An 18,022-nucleotide genomic window follows, 5' to 3' on the forward strand; every position below is an offset into this window, starting at 1 on the left:
TTATTGTTATTATAACTGGATTTGTGGGTTGATGATACATGGCTAGGTTGCTTTCTAAAAAACAAGATGACTTGAACTCTACAACATCTTTCTACTCATCATTGCCTCTCTGGTTTTTCCCCTCTGGTATTATCCTCAGGTTATCACCCTTCTATTCATTTATTCAACAAAGATACACTGAGGTCTGCAAGATGCCAAGGCTTTGTGCTAAGCCTTGAGAAACAAAGGATAGAAGATAAGGTCTCATTTTCTCGCCCATCTTGGTTTAGTGAAATACACGTAATAATAATGGTTATGAAAATAACTGCTGTATTGGGAGTTTGTGTAGTGTAAGAGGATTCACCATACTTAGGAGATTTGGGAGAGGCCTGTGAAAGGGCAAATCATTTTATTTAGAGAGGTCTTAAAGATGGAGCAGATATTTTTAATTGGAGAAATGAAGGATGTGGCAGTATTTCAGAAAGAGGCAACTGAATGTGTCCTACATTGAAGGCATGATCACTTTAGAGACCAGTAAGTCTAAGGAAAAGAACTATAGTTCTACAATTCTGTGAATCTCAGTTCACAAAGTTGAGTATGCAAAAATGTAACTTATTTTTCCATTTATAAACCCATTTTCTGTTTTGATTTCCGGTTTGGCCAGTTGGTAGAAATGAAATTTCATTCAATTCAAGAAGTCTTTCCCTCATATACAGACATACCTTGCAAATATTGCCAGTTAGGTTTTAGAACACAATAATAAAGCAAATGGCACAATAAGTTACAGGAATTCTTTGGTGTCCCAGTGCATATGCAAGTTATGTTTATACTATACTGTAGTCTATTAAGTATGCAATAGCATTATTCTAAAAAGAAACATAGATATCTTAATTAAAAAGTACTTTATTGCTAAAAATGGTAACAAAGTGAGCACATCCTACTAGAAAAATGGTAAGCTAGTCCTGCTTGATGCAGGGTTGCCACAGACCTTCAATTGCAAACAAACAAAAAAACAAAAAGCATTATCTGCAAAGCCCAATAAAGCAAACCACAATAAAATGAAGCATGTTTGTAGTTGGGTTAGATGCAAATTCTGTGAGATTTACACAATGCCAACCCATAGTGAGGAGAGGCACTTGGTCTGTGGTCGTTGTCTCTTGTCCATGTTGGCATCTGTGAAACACCCAGTTCCCCTGTAGTCTTCCGTTTTTGGTCCCTACAGCTCTGTGCTGAATCCTCTTCCTCCCAGAAGGTTCTCTGTGCCTACTCTTCTCTCAGCTGCTTCTGCTCCCATCTCTAGTTCACAGCAAATATGTGGTCACCTCCAGACCACTCTTGGGCCTTAGGAACCTCTGAGAGATTCTAGAAATGATTCTGTCTGGATATCTTACACAGTCATTTCTACTCTACACCTTCCATGAAATGGATGGTGGTGGATATTTAGAGTCTTTCTGGGTCCCCAATTTCTACTTTAACGTGTGACATACGGGACTTCTCACACTTACGTAGCCAAACCCATTTGAGCATCCTATCATCCCCTATGCCTCAGGACTTCTAGTAGGGTTTGGGGGTGTTTTTGTTTGTTTGTTTTTGAAGGAAGGGCATTGGAGCAGAACAGAGAGGTAGAAAATCTGACAAATCACTCACTTCTAAATAATGTTAGTTCATATGCCTAATTATTTAAACCTTTGTTTTCTGTTTGCATTCTGTTTTAATGGCTCTCTTCTTTTGGAGCAGTGGATGCCTCTGAACTAGCTAGACAAATGTAAGAGAGTTACAAGGTATCTTGAAAAGACAAATGGGTAAATTTAAATTTTACATCTGACCACAGGTGTGAATGGATATAAAACTAGAATAATACACACCACGTTGCTGGTTTTCTTTCGAGAGTAGAATTAAGAATGGTTTTTAACTTTTTGATTTTGTATTGTATCTGATTATGACCTGAATTTTCTACAATTTTGCAATTAGCATTACTTTTATTTTGGCTTAAAGTCATAGGCATTAAAATATTAGTCTAATGAAGTACATTTAAAAATGTGGACAGAGGCTGATTGCAAAACTTTAAATCTTACTCTAACAAAGGGTTTAGTCTGCAAATGGAAAAAAGGGATTGAGACTTAAAGCAATTCAGATTTTACTGAATTGGAGCAATTTAATAAATTGGAGCTTCCAAAAATTCCTTTTGACAATGGGGTTGTCAGTGGATTGGAAGGGTAGAAAACAGAGAAAGAGAATAGGAATGAAGTCAGTGCTGTGGTTGATTAAGGAAGGAGCAGTAAGGATGTAGAAGAGTGAAGGAAAAGAAAAAGAGAGGCTCCTACTAAAGCCCATGCCAATTAATTCTTTCATAGTACCATAAAAACAGGATGTCAGAGCTTAAAATGCCTTAGAAATCAACTAGCATAAGCTGATCGTATTTCAGATGAAATAATGGTGGCAGAAGGAAACAGTCATTCACTTAAGGTTATGAAAACATCCATGAACCTAAACTAAATGCTCCTAAATGTAAAAGCTGCCCTGCTACACTTGGCGTCTGGCATCTTTCCTGATATAATGAATATAACTGAGTGAAGATATTAAGTTAGCTTTTATTGGAAATCTTTGATGTGGCAGGCACAGTGACAGGCTCTTCAGATTTATTATTTCTAATTTTCACAATTATCCTTCATTGTAAGTGAGATAATCCACTGCGATGGCCCTTTTCACAGACGCAGAAGCTGAGGCCCAGAGAAAGTAAATAACGGGCCCAAGTTCACACATGCCAAAGCTAGAATTTAAACCTTGATTTCTCTGATTTTATTAGCAATCTCAGTTCAATAGTAGGGGAATATATACAAACTATGGTGATAGAATTTACCAAATATCTTAAAGGGTTAATCTCTCTTCCTTCAAGTCTTCAGCAGTGACCTGCCACTTGAAGGCTGAGACAAGGAAAAAATGTTTTAGTCCCTTTAGAACCATGGTCAGTTATTTAGCTATTTGATGATACGTTGTCACCTCTAAGCCACATGGGCTAGCCTTAGGTCTTTGATGTATGAGAACATTTGGAATTCAGTCTTTGATTTGAAAACCATGGTTCTTCTCATAGAGCCTCTAATTCACATTTTTTAAATTATACTTTAAGTTTTAGGGTACATGTGCACAATATGCAGGTTTGTTACGTATGTATACATGTGCCACGTTGGTGTGCTGCACCCATTAACTCAACATTTAACATTAGGTATATCTCCTAATGCTATCCCTCCCCCTACGCCCAACTCCACAACAGGCCCCGGTGTGTGATGTTCCCCTTCCTGTGTCCAAGTGTTCTCATTGTTCACATGAGTGAGAACATGCGGAGTTTGTTTTCTTGTCCTTGTGATAGTTTGCTGAGAATGATGGTTTCCAGCTTCATCCATGTCCCTACAAAGGACATGAACTCATCATTTTTTATGGCTGCATAGTATTCCATGGTGTATATGTGCCACATTTTCTTAATCCAGTCTATCATTGTTGGATATTTCAGTTGGTTCCAAGTCTTTGCTATTGTGAATAATGCCACAATAAACATACATGTGCATGTGTCTTTACAGCAGCATGTTTTATAATCCTTTCGGTATATACCCAGTAATGGGATGGCTGGGTCAAATGGTATTTCTAGTTCTAGATCTCTGAGGAATCGCCACACTGACTTCCACAATGGTTGAACTAGTTTACAGTCCCACAAATAGTGTAAAAGTGTTCCTGTTTCTCCACATCCTCTCCAGCACCTGTTGTTTCCTGACTTTTTAATGATGGCCATTGTAACTGGTGTGAGATGGTATCTCATTGTGGTTTTGATTTGCATTTCTCTGATGGCCAGTGATGATGAGTATTTTTTCATGTGTCTGTTGGCTGCAAAAATGTCTTCTTTCGAGATGTGTCTGTTCATATCCTTTGCCCATTTTTTGATGGGGTTGTTTTTTTCTTGTAAATTTGAGTTCTTTGTAGATTCTGGATATTAGCCTTTTGTCAGATGAGTAGATTGCAAAAATTTTCTCCCATTCTGTAGGTCGCCTGTTCACTCTGATGGTAGTTTCTTTTGCTGTGCAGAAGCTCTTTAGTTTAATTAGATCCCATTTGTCAATTTTGGCTTTTGTTGCCATTGCTTTTGGTGTTTTAGACATGAAGTCCTTGCCCATGCCTGTGTCCTGAATGGTATGGCCTAGGTTTTCTTCTAGGGTTTTTATGCTTTCAGGTCTAACATTTAAGTCTTTAATCCATCTTGAATTAAGTCTTTAATCCATCTTGAATTAATTTTTGTATAAGGTGTAAGGAAGGGATCCAGTTTCAGCTTTCTACATATGGCTAGCCAGTTTTCTCAGCACCATTTATTAAATAGGGAATCCTTTCCCTATTTCTTGTTTTTGTCAGGTTTGTCAAAGATCAGATAGTTGTAGATATGCAGCATAATTTCTGAGGGCTCTGTTCTCTTCCATTGGTCTATATGTCTGTTTTGATACCAGTACCATCCTGTTTTGGTTACTGTAGCCTTGTAGTACAGTTTGAAGTCAGGTAGCATGATGCCTCCAGCTTTGTTCTTTTGGCTTAGGATTGACTTGGCAATGAGGGCTCTTTTTTGCTTCCATATGAACTTTAAAGCAGTTGTTTCCAATTCTGTGAAGAAAGTCATTGGTAGCTTGATGGGGATGGCATTGAATCTATAAATTACCTTGGGCAGTATGGCCATTTTCACGATATTGATTCTTCCTATCCATGAGCATGGAATGTTGTTCCACTTGTTTGTATCCTCTTTTATTTCATTGAGCAGTGGTTTGTAGTTCTCCTTGAAGAGGTCCTTCAAGTCCCTTGTAAGTTGGATTCCTAGGTATTTTATTCTCTTTGAAGCAATTGTGAATGGGAGTTCACTCATTATTTGGTTCTCTGTTTGTCTGTTATTGGTGTATAAGAATGCTTGTGATTTTTGCACATTGATTTTGTATCCTGAGACTTTGCTGAAGTTGCCTATCAGCTTAAGGAGATTTTGGGCTGAGACAATGGGGTTTTCTAGATATACAATCATGTCATCTGCAAACAGGGACAATTTGACTTCCTCTTTTTCTGACTGACTACACTTTATTTCCTTCTCCTGCCTGATTTCCCTGGCCAGAACTTCCAACACTATGTTGAATAGGAGTGGTGAGAGAGGGCATCCCTGTCTTGTGCCAGTTTTCAAAGGGAATGCTACCAGTTTTTGCCCATTCAGTATGATATTGGCTGTGGGTTTGTCATACATAGCTCCTATTATTTTGAGATACGTCCCATCAATACCTAATTTATTGAGAGTTTTTAGCATGAAGTGCTGTTGAATTTTGTCAAAGGCCTTTTCTGCATCTATTGAGGTAATCATGTGGTTTTTGTCATTGGTTCTGTGTATATGCTGGATTACGTTTATTGATATGTGCATGTTGAACCAGCCTTGCATCCCAGGGATGAAGCCCACTTGATCATGGTGGATAAGCTTTTTGAGGTGCTGCTGGATTCGGTTTGCCAGTATTTTATTGAAGATTTTTGGATCGATGTTCATCAGGGATATTGGTCTAAAATTCTCTTTTTTATGTGTGTGTCTCTGCCAGGCTTTGGTATCAGGATGCTGCTGGCCGCAAAAAATGAGTTTGGGAGGATTCCCTCTTTTTCTATTGATTGGAAGAGTTTCAGAAGGAATGGTACCAGCTCCTCTTTGTCCCTCTGATAGAATTCGGCTGTGAATCCGTCTGGTCCTGGAGTTTTTTTGGTTGGTAAGCTAGCAATTACTGCCTCAATTTCAGAGCCTGTTATTGGTCTATTCGGAGATTCAGCTTCTTCCTGGTTTAGTCTTGGGAGAGTGTATGTGTCGAGGAATTTATCTGTTTCTTCTAGATTTTCTAGTTTATTTGCATAGAGGTGTTTCTAGCATTCTCTGATGGTAGTTTGTATTTCTTTGGGATCGGTGGTGATCTCCCCTTTATCATTTTGTACTGCGTCTATTTGATTCTTCTCTCTTTTCTTCTTTATTAGTCTTGCTAGCAGTCTATCAGTTTTGCTGATCCCAGCTCCTGGATTCATTGATTTTTTGAAAGGTTTTTTGTCTCTATCTCCTTCAGTTCTGCTCTGATCTTAGTTATTTCTTGCCTTCTGATAGCTTTTGAATGTGTTTGCTCTTGCTTCTCTAGTTATTTTAATTGTGATGTTAGGGTGCCAATTGTAGATCTTTTCTGCCTTCTCTTATGGGCATTTAGTCCTATAAATCTCCCTCTACACACTGCTTTAAATGTGTCCCAGAGATTCTGGTACGTTGTCTCTTTGTTCTCGTTAGTTTCAAAGAACATCTTTATTTCTGCCTTCATTTCGTTATGTACTCAGTAGTCATTCAGGAGCAGGTTGTCCAGTTTCCACGTAGTTTCGCAGTTTTGAGTGAGTTTCTTAATCCTGAGTTCTAGTTTGATTGCACTGAGGTCTAAGACACAGTTTGTTATAATTTCTGTTCTTTTATATTTGCTGACGAGTGCTTTACCTCCTACTATGTGGTCAATTTTGGAATAAGTGCGATGTGGTGCTGAGAAGAATGTATATTCTGTTGATTTGGGGTGGAGAGTTCTGTAGATGTGTATTAGGTAAGCTTGGTGCAGAGCTGACTTTACTTCCTGGATATCCTTGTTAACTTTCTGTCTTGTGGATCTGTCTAATGTTCACAGTGGGGTGTTAAAGTCTCCCATTATTATTGTGTGGGAGTCTAAGTCTCTTTGTACGTCTCTAAGGACTTGCTTTGTGAATCTGAGTGCTTCTGTATTGGGTGCATATATATTTAGGATAGTTAGCTCTTCTTGTTGAATTGATCCCTTTACCATTATGTAATGGCCTTCTTTATCTCTTTTGATCTTTGTTGGTTCGACGTCTGTTTTATCACAGACTAGGATTGCAAGCCCTGCCTTTTTTTATTTTCCATTTGCTTGGTAGATCTTCCTCCATCCTTTTATTTTGAGCCTATGTGTGTCTCTGCATGTGACATGGGTTTCCTGAATACAGCACACTGATGAGTCTTGACTCTTTATCCAATTTACCAGTCTATGTCTTTTAATTGGAGCATTTAGCCCATTTACATTTAAGGTTAATATTGTTATGTGTGAATTTGATCCTGTCATTATGATGTTAGCTGGTTATTTTGTTCATTAGTTAATGCAGCCACTTTGTGGCTCTGTGAAACATTTAAAGAAAGATTACCCTGAAAGTCAGAATTCAGATCGAACGGTCACAGTCGGTCACTGGGCAAAGGGAATGAGTGCAGACTATGAAGAAATTTTGGATGCACCTGAATGGCAGAAACCCAAAACAAAAATACCTTAAGTTGTTATTATTTGTTAACAGCTAGCACTATCCTTAGTTACCACCTCATTGTTACTTTCTAAACTACACCCATTTCATAAGTTAGAGTTGGGCTTCCTTGTAGCCAGGAGTTTACTGTAGATATCAGCATGATCTGGGTGTGGTCAAAAACAGTTTCCTTTATTCTGTCCATCAAATAGTACTACAACTGTTCGGAGAAAATTGAAGAAAAGAATAAGATGATTAAATGGATTATCTAAGAACATGTTTTAAGAGGCAGAACTTAGATATGACTGTAACAGTCATCTTTAATAAAAGCAAAATTATGCATAAAGGTAAAACACCCCTAAACAAAGGGGCGTTTTGGGTTATATTGTTAAAAAAAAAGACAGCTATTTACATGTAAGTATGTAACAAAATATTTTTATTTATATGAATTTGGTGGTGAGAACATCTTTGTCTCCCATTGATGTATATTATTTAATTTGATAAGAGCAATATCATTAATTATTTGTTCAGTTACATTGAATTATTGTTCAGTTTGCCCAGATTAACAGGCACCATTATTTTCTCATTCATTCTGGTTATGTGTAATAATTCTTTATAAACTGGCAATATGTCGTGGTATTCAGTTGTTTTTCTCCTTCTGACTACAGTGTAGACTGTCTTCTTGGAGAGATAACTTTGCTCCCCAAAGAACTAAATTGTTATAGACTCTTTCTTTAGAACTCATCTCCAGTCATTGAGATGCAATGAAAAAATGAACTTTGGGTTCCAGCTCTGCTACTCATCTGCGGGGCCTTTAGAGAGTTATTCAACTGTCTGAACTTTAGCTTTTAGGTCTGTAAAACACAGAAAATGATGTCTTCCTTATAAAGATCTTTGAGGTTAGCTGGGAGAACTGAAAAAAACATCTAATATCACAGAAAGCAAATTCTAGTTCCCTTCTTGCTTTGTACACTTAACAAAATATCCAGACTTCTTGATTGCCTTCTTTTCTGTCAGAAGTAATAAGGCTCAATCATATTCACCAAATATTGTTTTGAATAATATTTTTGCCTGTTCTGAAAGGTTAAATACAAACACAAAAGAAGATACAGGACCCTAGGCTACGAGATCTCAAGAATAGTTCCAAAATTGCACAGTGCAATAATAATGTCATCTTGGAAATCTCTGTGCAGTCTCTCTGAGGGTCTATATTGAAGTCCAGTTCCCATTTGGGTAATTGATTTTACATATTTATTGAAAGACAGTCAGGGTATCTTTATACAGGCTGTTGTGATTCCTCCCTGGGTCCTACTAAAGTTGCATTACATAGAGGCCAGAGAGAAGTGCAGAGTGGAAATAGGTTGAGAGACTGATTAGCCCATTTGGGAGCTAGGGTTTTAATTCTGTGTTTTCAATGTGGTTATTCATCTCTTATTTCTTTACCTGTGTTACCTTTCCATAGGCCTCTTTTGTATCTCTCAAACTCTTGAACTTCATCCTGGGAATTTATGGAACTCATTTAAAGGTGGGCCTCAATGACCTCAAATGCAGCCAGCAGTAAATTTTAGGACATTCTCTTGAAGCTAAAGGTTGCACTGTTTCCAAGTGAAAAATACCTTTTTGGAGTTATTTTTAGGAACTAAACAGGATCTTGTTTCTGATTTTCTGCTGATATACTGGTATATCCACATTCTCCTCTTTACTTCCTATTTATCTTCCCATTGCTCCACCTTTTTCAGAATGCCATATTCCTTCACTCTACATTGGGCAGGGCAATGTGAGCTAAGGATGTTGGTCCAAGAGGAACACAGCTAAGTGACACAAATGGGTTGTACCCACAAATCCAACATCACAGTATTGTAAGCAGTATAGGGTTCAGTACTATACTATGCATGGTTTCAGACATGTCACTATGTCCTGGGATTGTAGAGGCCAAGATCACCAGGGATTGGAGAGTTCAGGAAATATTTAATGGAAGAGGTTGCATTTGAGCTGGACTTCCAGGACTTTTTGTCTTTTATATGTTTGTCTGATTATAACAGTAGCACATGCTTATTGATAAGTATTTGGAAAATGCAGATGTATATAAAAAGGAAATGAAAACTATCATAAGCTCATCAGAGATAACCACTGTATTTGTGTCTTTATTATAGACAATAAGTATTTTTCATGTTTTAAATGTTTTTAATTTTAAAACATTAAAACATAAAATATTTAAAGCATTAAAATTAAAATTTTAATTTTAAAGACATTTAAAAATTCTATAAAGTTAATCATTATGTAAATGTCATTATTAATTTACACAGAATCCTGATGATTATTTCATGTATTCATCTAACAAATATTTACTATGTGACCACCTATGCGTTAGGCATTCTAGGACTGGAGGTATAATAATATACAAGCTAGATAAAGTCCTTGTCCTCGTGGAGCTTACATTCTCTGGGGAGAACAATAGCGAGCAAAGAGTTCCTGTGTGTGTAAAGGGGGTTGTAGGCGTGCACACATGTATATCAAGTAGTGGTGAATGTATAAGGAATAGGCGTTAGAGAGTGATAACTTTTTAGTAATAAAATAAGTACCCAGATATCTACTCTTAGCCATAGTACAGTAGTCCCCCCTTACTGGCGGTTTCACTTTCTAAGGTTTTAGCTACCTCTATTTAACTGTGGTCTGAAAATAGGTGAGTACAGCACAAAAAGATATTCTGAAGGACAGAGAGCCCACATTCACATAAATTTTATTACAGCACATTGTTATAATTGTTTACATTATTATTATTGTTGTTAATCTCTTATTGTGCCTAATTTATAAGTTGCACTTTATCAAAGGTACGTATGATAAATTGAACTTTATCAAAGGTATGTATGCATAGGAAAAAACATACTGTCATGGTCTACATAGGGGTCAGTACTATCTGTGGTTTCAGGCATGCAGTGGGAGTCTTGTAACATATTCCTTGAAGATAAGGGGAAACTACTGTAAATGAAAATATCTGTATTACTTCCCCCTGAACAATACTGTATGTTTCTCTTTAAATCCTTGCCTATGTTTAGGCCCAAGATGGAATCTCTTTGTTTTAGGTTTTCTTTTTTTTTTTTCCCCCTTACTATTTGTCAGGTTGAACAATTTCGTTAGCTATTTGTATTTATTTATTTTTGAATTTCCTATTCCCATTTTGATGTAAATCTACAAAATTTCAACAGGTGAATATGCAGGAAAGACATTCCAGCAGAAGGAAATGATATGAGCAAAGACACAGAGGTGGGACCTCCTAAAGTGTGCTGTAGAATGCTGTTGATCCTAAATGAGGATGGCCATATTCATGTAAGTGTACACACAAGCTGAGATACATCCAGTGATTTTGAGTTAAAATGTCATCTTGTGTCTGGTGGTTGATCAGTAGCATTGATGATTGCTAAATATTCTGGATCCCCTTCCTTTGATTGTCCTTCTTGCGAGAGGACGATGCATCCTCCCTGTTGAACTCAGGGGTGAGCATGTGAACTCCTACCAATGGCATGATGGTGGAAACAACAATGAGAACTTTGAGACCCATCACATAATTCCCCATCTCCTCTCTGTCTCTTCCTTGAGTTTGGAAATGTTCCGGATAAAGACTACTTTTTCAGCCTAGATTTATGAATAAAGGTGACTAATTGGTCTTCAGGGAGTTTGTGTGCTGTGTTGTCATAGAAAGATAGAAAAAGATTTTCTACATATTCAAGTCTCAATACCTACTGAAAGACTTGCATAAATGCATGCTAGAGAAGGAACAGCCTTGTTGAGAAATTTCTGTGCCTTAACTGGACAATTTTTCCTCAGTTTCCTGTGAGCATTCACAAAGCCACCACTAGCCACCACACACCATCAAGAGGATCAGCTGCTCAGGAAGGCAGGGCCAGATAAGGTATAGACGAGCCTGGGAGCAGGCTTCATCCACAGTGGCAGGAGAAAGTGGATTTGGTGCACTGCAGAAAGCAAGGACACTTTTAGCTAAAATGTGAGGGGCACCTATTGTGCTATATACATTATCTCATTAAAGACTCACCCTTTCATCTGGGATGAAAAGCATTATCCCATCCCATGTTTATGAAAGAGGAAACAACTGTCAACTCCACCTCTAGAATCTGTAAAGGCAATATTCGAAATAAGCAGAGGAAAGAATTTCTGAAAATTAGTAATATTGAATCATACATACTAACTAAGTAGCAGGTTGGAATAAATTTGGTGAAAAGATTTTTGTTGAACAGACTGCAAAAGGAGCACAGCAGAAGAAAAGAGCAGGAGCATAGTGGGAGCTGCAAAGCAGCTTTGGATGCAGTAGTGTTCACTGGCCCATGGGTGCCCCATCTGACTCCCACAAGAAGTCCATGAAAGCCACATTGGCACACACTCTTCCACATTGGTGCACTCCTCCACATGCTTTCATTTATTTTTTCCTCTTCTTGCTCTTCTCTTATTCTTCTCTTATTCTTTAATGCAGCAAATCCAAATTATAAAGGAAATATATTTGCTGTCTAGTCCCAAGCAAGTATATTTATCAAAATTTCAGTTCCCGTGACAAAAATAAATAAATAAATCATATGTCAACAATGGACACTGGGGACTGCTGGAAGCAGGAGGGGTAAGCATTGAAAAACTGTTAGGTACTATGCTCACTACTGGGGTGACAGGATCATCCATATCCCAAACCTCAGTATCATGTAATATACCCACATAACAAACCTGCACATGTACTTCCTGAATCTAAAATAAAAGTTGAAATTATTTAAAGTATCAGTAGACAATATGATTTATCCTATAGACTCTTTTGTTTAATGAAGACTAAAGCCATTGTATAAATCCTGTAGCTAACTATAAGCCCAATTTAAATGAACTAATAAAATAAGCACAACATTTAGCTCTTATTTTATATCTATCATCTATCATTTTATATCTATCATCTATCTATCAATCATTTGTCAATCATCCATTGGGCTAGGGATTCATGAGGCTTCAGATGACCCGTTATCTGAAAGTGAATATTTTCTATAAAATATTGGTTATCTAGGTCACCGTTTTCACACTGTGGGGTCATGCCTCATAACTCATTAGTGAGTGATAAAATCAATATAATGGGTAGCAAACAGTATGCACACACACAAGTAGGACAGAACAGAAAATATTGTATTTTCTCTTTTAACAATACATGTCAAAAGAGAAAATGCAATTTTATAAAACTCTTGCTTCAGTTTTTTATGTCTGCTAATGTACTAAGTGCTAAACCAAAAATGTTTAAAAGTCTCCATTCTACAGTAAGGGTCATATATTTTCTGAGCTAATAAAATAATTTTTAAAAATATACATGCATGCATATACCTTGTAACTGTAAGTAAATTATTTAACTTATCTCAAAATGTTTATGCGTAAGTAAGTATCAATGATACCAAGTCATCATAAAGGACTATTATAAAGAATAAAATGAGAACATGTTACAAAATTCCCTCAAACTGCATCCAGCAAATAGCAAATAAATTGTAGCTATTGTTATTATAAAATTACACGGAGCATAAGACTAGAATCAAAAAGTTGTGAGAAGAAAAAAAATATCCTTTAGTCATCTGCATTGGAGAACACTCATATGCAAGCTTAAATTCTTGGGTCCTCACCTCTTCACTATTCTCTGTTTCAGAGATTTGCTTAGCACAGGCTTGTATCAGCTGCACCATGGCCTCCCACTCCTGCCCAATGGTCTCTCAGATGCCATAGTAGGAGATGTCTGTACAAACCAAAAGGCAGGAGAATTAACCCCTATGTGTCCAACCTTGTCCACTGGGGTCTGGGAACTAATAAATAATTTGTGGGAGCTCAGAACATGATATGTGAAGACATGGCACTTAGCAACTGAAAAAGCTACAGGAGCTAGAAGGTCACTCTGACCACCCCCACTTTTCTGTATAAAGCATAGTTATAAAACTTTTTTTTTTTTTTTAATCTACCTTAACTGAAAGTAAGTCATAAGACCCTCATTCCAGAGGAGTACTGCACCAAACCTGGAGAGAAGGAATGATACACAGAGAAGCCAAGAAGAAATTGAACCTTTCAGGGCCTTTCTGGGTTCCCTCCCCCAACCTTCAGTTTATTATCATGAAGTTACACCCTGTTTTTTGTACACTGACATTTCTACAGGACTGTCCATTCTTCACTGAACCTAAGCATAAAAATGCAGTTTTGTGGGGGTCTTTGAGTCTTCATTTCTGAAGGCTCTCATGTCACATAAAACATTGTTAAATAAATTGGCTGTGCTTTTCTCTTATGAATCTGTCTAGTGTTATAGCACTGTAATGACTTACAGTGGTCAGTTCCAAGATTCATGTCACAAGTTCCCTAAAAGTTCTCTCTGAATCAAGCTTCTTTGCCTGTCACAGTAGACAATGTGATCATGCATATTTGGAATGCCTTTCTCTCCTTCCTGCTTCTCTCCCCTTAACCCCCATAGGGGCAATAAGGTAATAACTTTTTCTCATCGTCATAAGGGTCACGGATGACAGTCCTGTAACAAAAGACAGATTAACAGGAAAAAAAAAACAAAAAAACAAAAAAACATAAGTTTATTTAACCAGGGTTTTATGTGACCCCCATACCCAGGGAAAACTGTGTGCTTTTATTCTAAGTCTGATGAAAAAAGTGAAAAGTTGTGGAGAAGGATGATTGGACAAAGAAAGTAGGATCTAATAGTAATCAACTGCGAGGAGACCAAGCAAGGCCTATTTGTTCAGATTATTCTTGGGCTCTCTATGTGGCATTCTTTTCTCAGTATATGGGGCAGGCACTCTCCAGAACAAGACCCCTATGACCTACTTTCAGGGTCAGAGAGTGATTTTTTTTTTTAATTATACTTTAAGTTTTAGGGTACAGATTCACAATGTGCAGGTTTGTTACATATGTATACGTGTGCCATGTTGGTGTGCTGCACCCATTAACTCATCATTTACATTAGGTTTATCTCCTAATGCTATCCCTCCCCCCACCTCACAATAGGCCCTGGTGTGTGATGTTCCCCTTCTTGTGTCCAAGTGTTCTCATTTTTCAATTCCCACCTATGAGTGAGAACATGTGCTGTTTGGTTTTTTGTCCTTGCAATAGTTTGCTGAGAATGTGTCAAGAATTTCTCTCCCCACCTCAGATTATAGAAACTCTCTCTAGAGAGTGAGTTTCTAGGTTTTATGGTTCACTTTGTGGGAGAGGAGTTCTAGTTTCTATAATCTGAGGTGGGGAGAGAAATTCTTGACACATCTTGGGGGAGTGTGGGGAAAGGAAGAAGGGAGAGCATGAGAAGGTCAGAGTGACCTTTCTTTTAAGGCCTTCTAATCTCCTTCCTTTCAAAATACTCGGCATGCCATGACACAATATTTTGGGATATCGTGTTCTGATCCCTGATATGCTCATTTCTCTTCCCTACAATCACTTTCCAAATAAAGCACAGGGGGTCCCAGACTTACAATGAGTTGACTTATGATTTTTGACTTTATGATAGTTTGAAAGCCATATGCATTCTGTAAAAACTGTACTTCAAATTTTGAATTTTGATCTCTTCCCAGGCTAGCAATATACTTTACTATACTCTTTCTCATTGGGAGCCACTGCCCCCAGTCAGCCAAGCAATTATGAGGGCAAACAACCAGCACTCTACGGGGCTCTATGTTGTTAGATGATTTTGCCCGACCGTAGGCCAATGTAAATGCTGTGAGCACATATAAGTAGGTTCGGCTAAGCTACAATGTTTTGTAGGTTAGGTGTATAAGATGCATTTCTTAGCTACATATTTTCAACATATGATGGGTTTATCTAGACGTAACCCCAGTTAGTTAAGAAGCATCTATACCTGCATGCAAGCTTCTGTCTCGGGCTCTGCTCTTAAGGAGATCCAAGCTAAGAAAGTCTCCAACCTCCTTTTTTCATACCTATTTTATTTTTTCCACTGCTAGTGTTGTTCTTAGTAGTTAGAGAAAATGAACCTCAGGAAGTGAGGCTCTTAGCAATGTTATGATACACCTAGAACACTGTGGTCTCCATTTCCATCCTCTAGTGTCTTTTGTGAGGGAAAGAAGTAGACAGCAAGAAACCTAAAGATGTCCTTGACCTTATTAATTTGGAGATTTCAGGAATCATTGTTTTTTTCTAAAAGAGAAAACTGACAAATAAGTATCAAAAAGAATTTTTGATGTTAAGACAAATAGGACTAGCTCCAATAAGGAGCACTATTCTTAAACAGGGCATACGTTTGCCTTGTTTGTAAATACATGGCTGCATTTCTGCTCTACCAGAGTAAGTGACACATTCAAATCCTGTTTAATACTCCTTTTTTAAGAAGGCTGCTTATTTGCTTTTTATGTTTGTTTCTGTAAATTGATTAGAGAGGAATTTGTTTATACCCCAAATAAGACAATAGAGAATTGTAATTATATTTCACCACAGGCCTCCAATTTCTGCCCTAGAGAATATAATGAAATGATGGAAAACACCTCCTCCTTCTTTGGAACTGAAAGCTGTGCTTTAGGCTGTTGGCACAATTTCTGCCATGTACACCCCACCAATCATCAAATGGGCCCTAGGATTAAGATCCCTACCTTCAGGCTGTGGGCCCATAACTGCACAGTAATTGCAGAATGTTACTTGCAGTTGTGTTTGATAAGGAATTAATGACATGTGAAATATTCCGACGCATTTAGGATATCTCCTGCCTTATTGTAATTAAGGGAATCAAAATGCATTCTGATCTAGAATTGGAGGTAGCCTAAACCCTCCATCATTCTAAAACCTACACAGTAAGCTAAGACTATTACCTTATGTAATTTCTACTTTAGAAAACAAGGACATTGAATCTCAAAGAAGAAATGATCTTCTCAAAGTCAAATACTAAGTAGGTACAAGAACACACATTCATACTCATATCTATCTGACTCTTCAAGATCACACTATTCCATCTCACATTAGCGTTTGTGGAATACTTCCTATGTGCGGAGCATTGTACTATGTGTTTCTAGGAGTATGTATTTTACTAGCATCAGAATACCAACAGCTCCTGAATTTGTGTAAGGCAGCTGGCCAGCCAGCTCATAGACACATTCTCCAGCCTCCCACTAGTTATAGCCAAATATCCAGGTTCTCACCAAGGGAATATAAGCAGAAGTAATATGAGCAACTTTTGCATCACTTCTTTAAAATAAAATTACTTATTTTCTTTTCTCTCTCTTTCTCTTTTCCCTCAGGCAAGAAGCTTCACTAGCATCGATGAGCCCAAGTCAACTATATGAACAAAACAATGACTCAGGAGGGGCAGAGTATCAAGTCAGAAGAATCCTGAGTCCTTAGATGACCTTGTAGAAAAGAGCCACAAACTTACTCTGGGCTACCTTCGTACCTCTGAACTATTATGCAGAGAGAAATAAGTGTATTCAAATCACTGTTTTTTGGGTTTCTTCATTCATGTAGCTTAGCCTATAACCTAAGTAATAAAACTCCAGAGAACACTGTACACATTACAAAGGAAAATCTAGAGTCAATTTGCAGAAGTTTACATAGCCCATGAGTGTCAGAGCTAGGATATGAACCCAAATCTTGTCTCCATTTTCAGGGCTTTTAAATCAAACAGTGTAATTGACTTAGAAAAGTGCTTCTCAAAGTTTAGCAAGCATTAGAATCACCTGGAAAGCTTATTACAATGCAGATTCCTGAGCCCCTTCCCTGGAGACTCTGATCAAGGAGGTCTTGGGCCAAACCTAAGAATCAGCAGTTCTAATAAGCCCCCATATGATGCTGAGATTGCCTGTCTAGTGACCACATTTTGAGTATCACTGACAGTAACTCCTTACACAGAGATGAAAGACAAAAAAAAAAAAAGAGAGAAATAAGACTTTAACGTTCAAAGGACAGAAGCCCTGGGCATGACTGAAGCAAAGGGAGGAAGAACTGAATCATGACAATGCTGATAATAATGATGATAAGAGCCAGCATTTATTGTGTGTCATGCACTGTTTTAAGTGGTTACATATATTATCAGATTTGATCCTCACACTCTATGAGGTAATTTAAACAATGCTTCCCATATATGAGGAAACTGAGATTTAAAGAGATTAGTTCCTGTTCTCATTCCCCTGGTTCCCTACTTTCTACTTAGTCCTTTACCTTTAGAAATGCAAATATAGCTTTTTTACCTCCCCTTCACTAGACACTGCCTAGAGGGCAAGTACAAGTAACAATATGCTTAGGAGCTCCAGAAAGGGAGACTCACCCACCAGGAGGCTGCCTCAAGAGATAACAGCCAATTTCTATGAAACCCTCTCCCATCAGGAGACTGCCTCCAGAGATACAAGACTTTCTCCCTCCTGGGGAGTTTCTGGCTTAGCTTAGTCCTGCCCACGAAGGTGCCAGTGGTCACCAGCTCGACCGCCCAGTAGATAAGGCACCAGACCCCTCTCCTTGCTCGCCTCCTCCCCTGTCTTTTAAAAGCCCCTCTGTTCTGTTTCAAAAGCAAACTGGTACCCTTAAAGCAGGAAATCTATACTCTTTTCATTAGCTAGCTTTGGAATAAATTACTTTCTTTATACCAGACTTCATTCTTGTTACTTATACTCTGCACAAGGTGAGCGACTAACCTGCATTTCGGTTACATAACTTCAGAATAATAGCTCTTTGATACTTTATAAAGTAAACGTTGTTCATAAAGGAGTGCCTAAAAGATATTCAC

General features: G+C 37.8%; 1 long non-coding RNA gene across 2 annotated transcripts in view; it reads left to right on the top strand.

Moving 5' to 3' along the window:
* LOC129048726 (uncharacterized) overlaps window positions 1–17,202 on the top strand; it is a 327,568-nt gene extending 310,366 nt beyond the window's left edge. For both annotated transcript variants that reach the window (XR_008511303.2, XR_008511304.2), the window contains 2 exons: window positions 10,497–10,617; window positions 16,545–17,202. This is a non-coding gene — a long non-coding RNA (uncharacterized LOC129048726). The remainder of the gene's footprint in view (window positions 1–10,496; window positions 10,618–16,544) is intronic.
* Window positions 17,203–18,022: the final 820 nt, after the last annotated feature.

This window comes from Pongo abelii, chromosome 9, assembly GCF_028885655.2.
Source record: "Pongo abelii isolate AG06213 chromosome 9, NHGRI_mPonAbe1-v2.0_pri, whole genome shotgun sequence".
NCBI lineage: Eukaryota > Metazoa > Chordata > Mammalia > Primates > Hominidae > Pongo > Pongo abelii.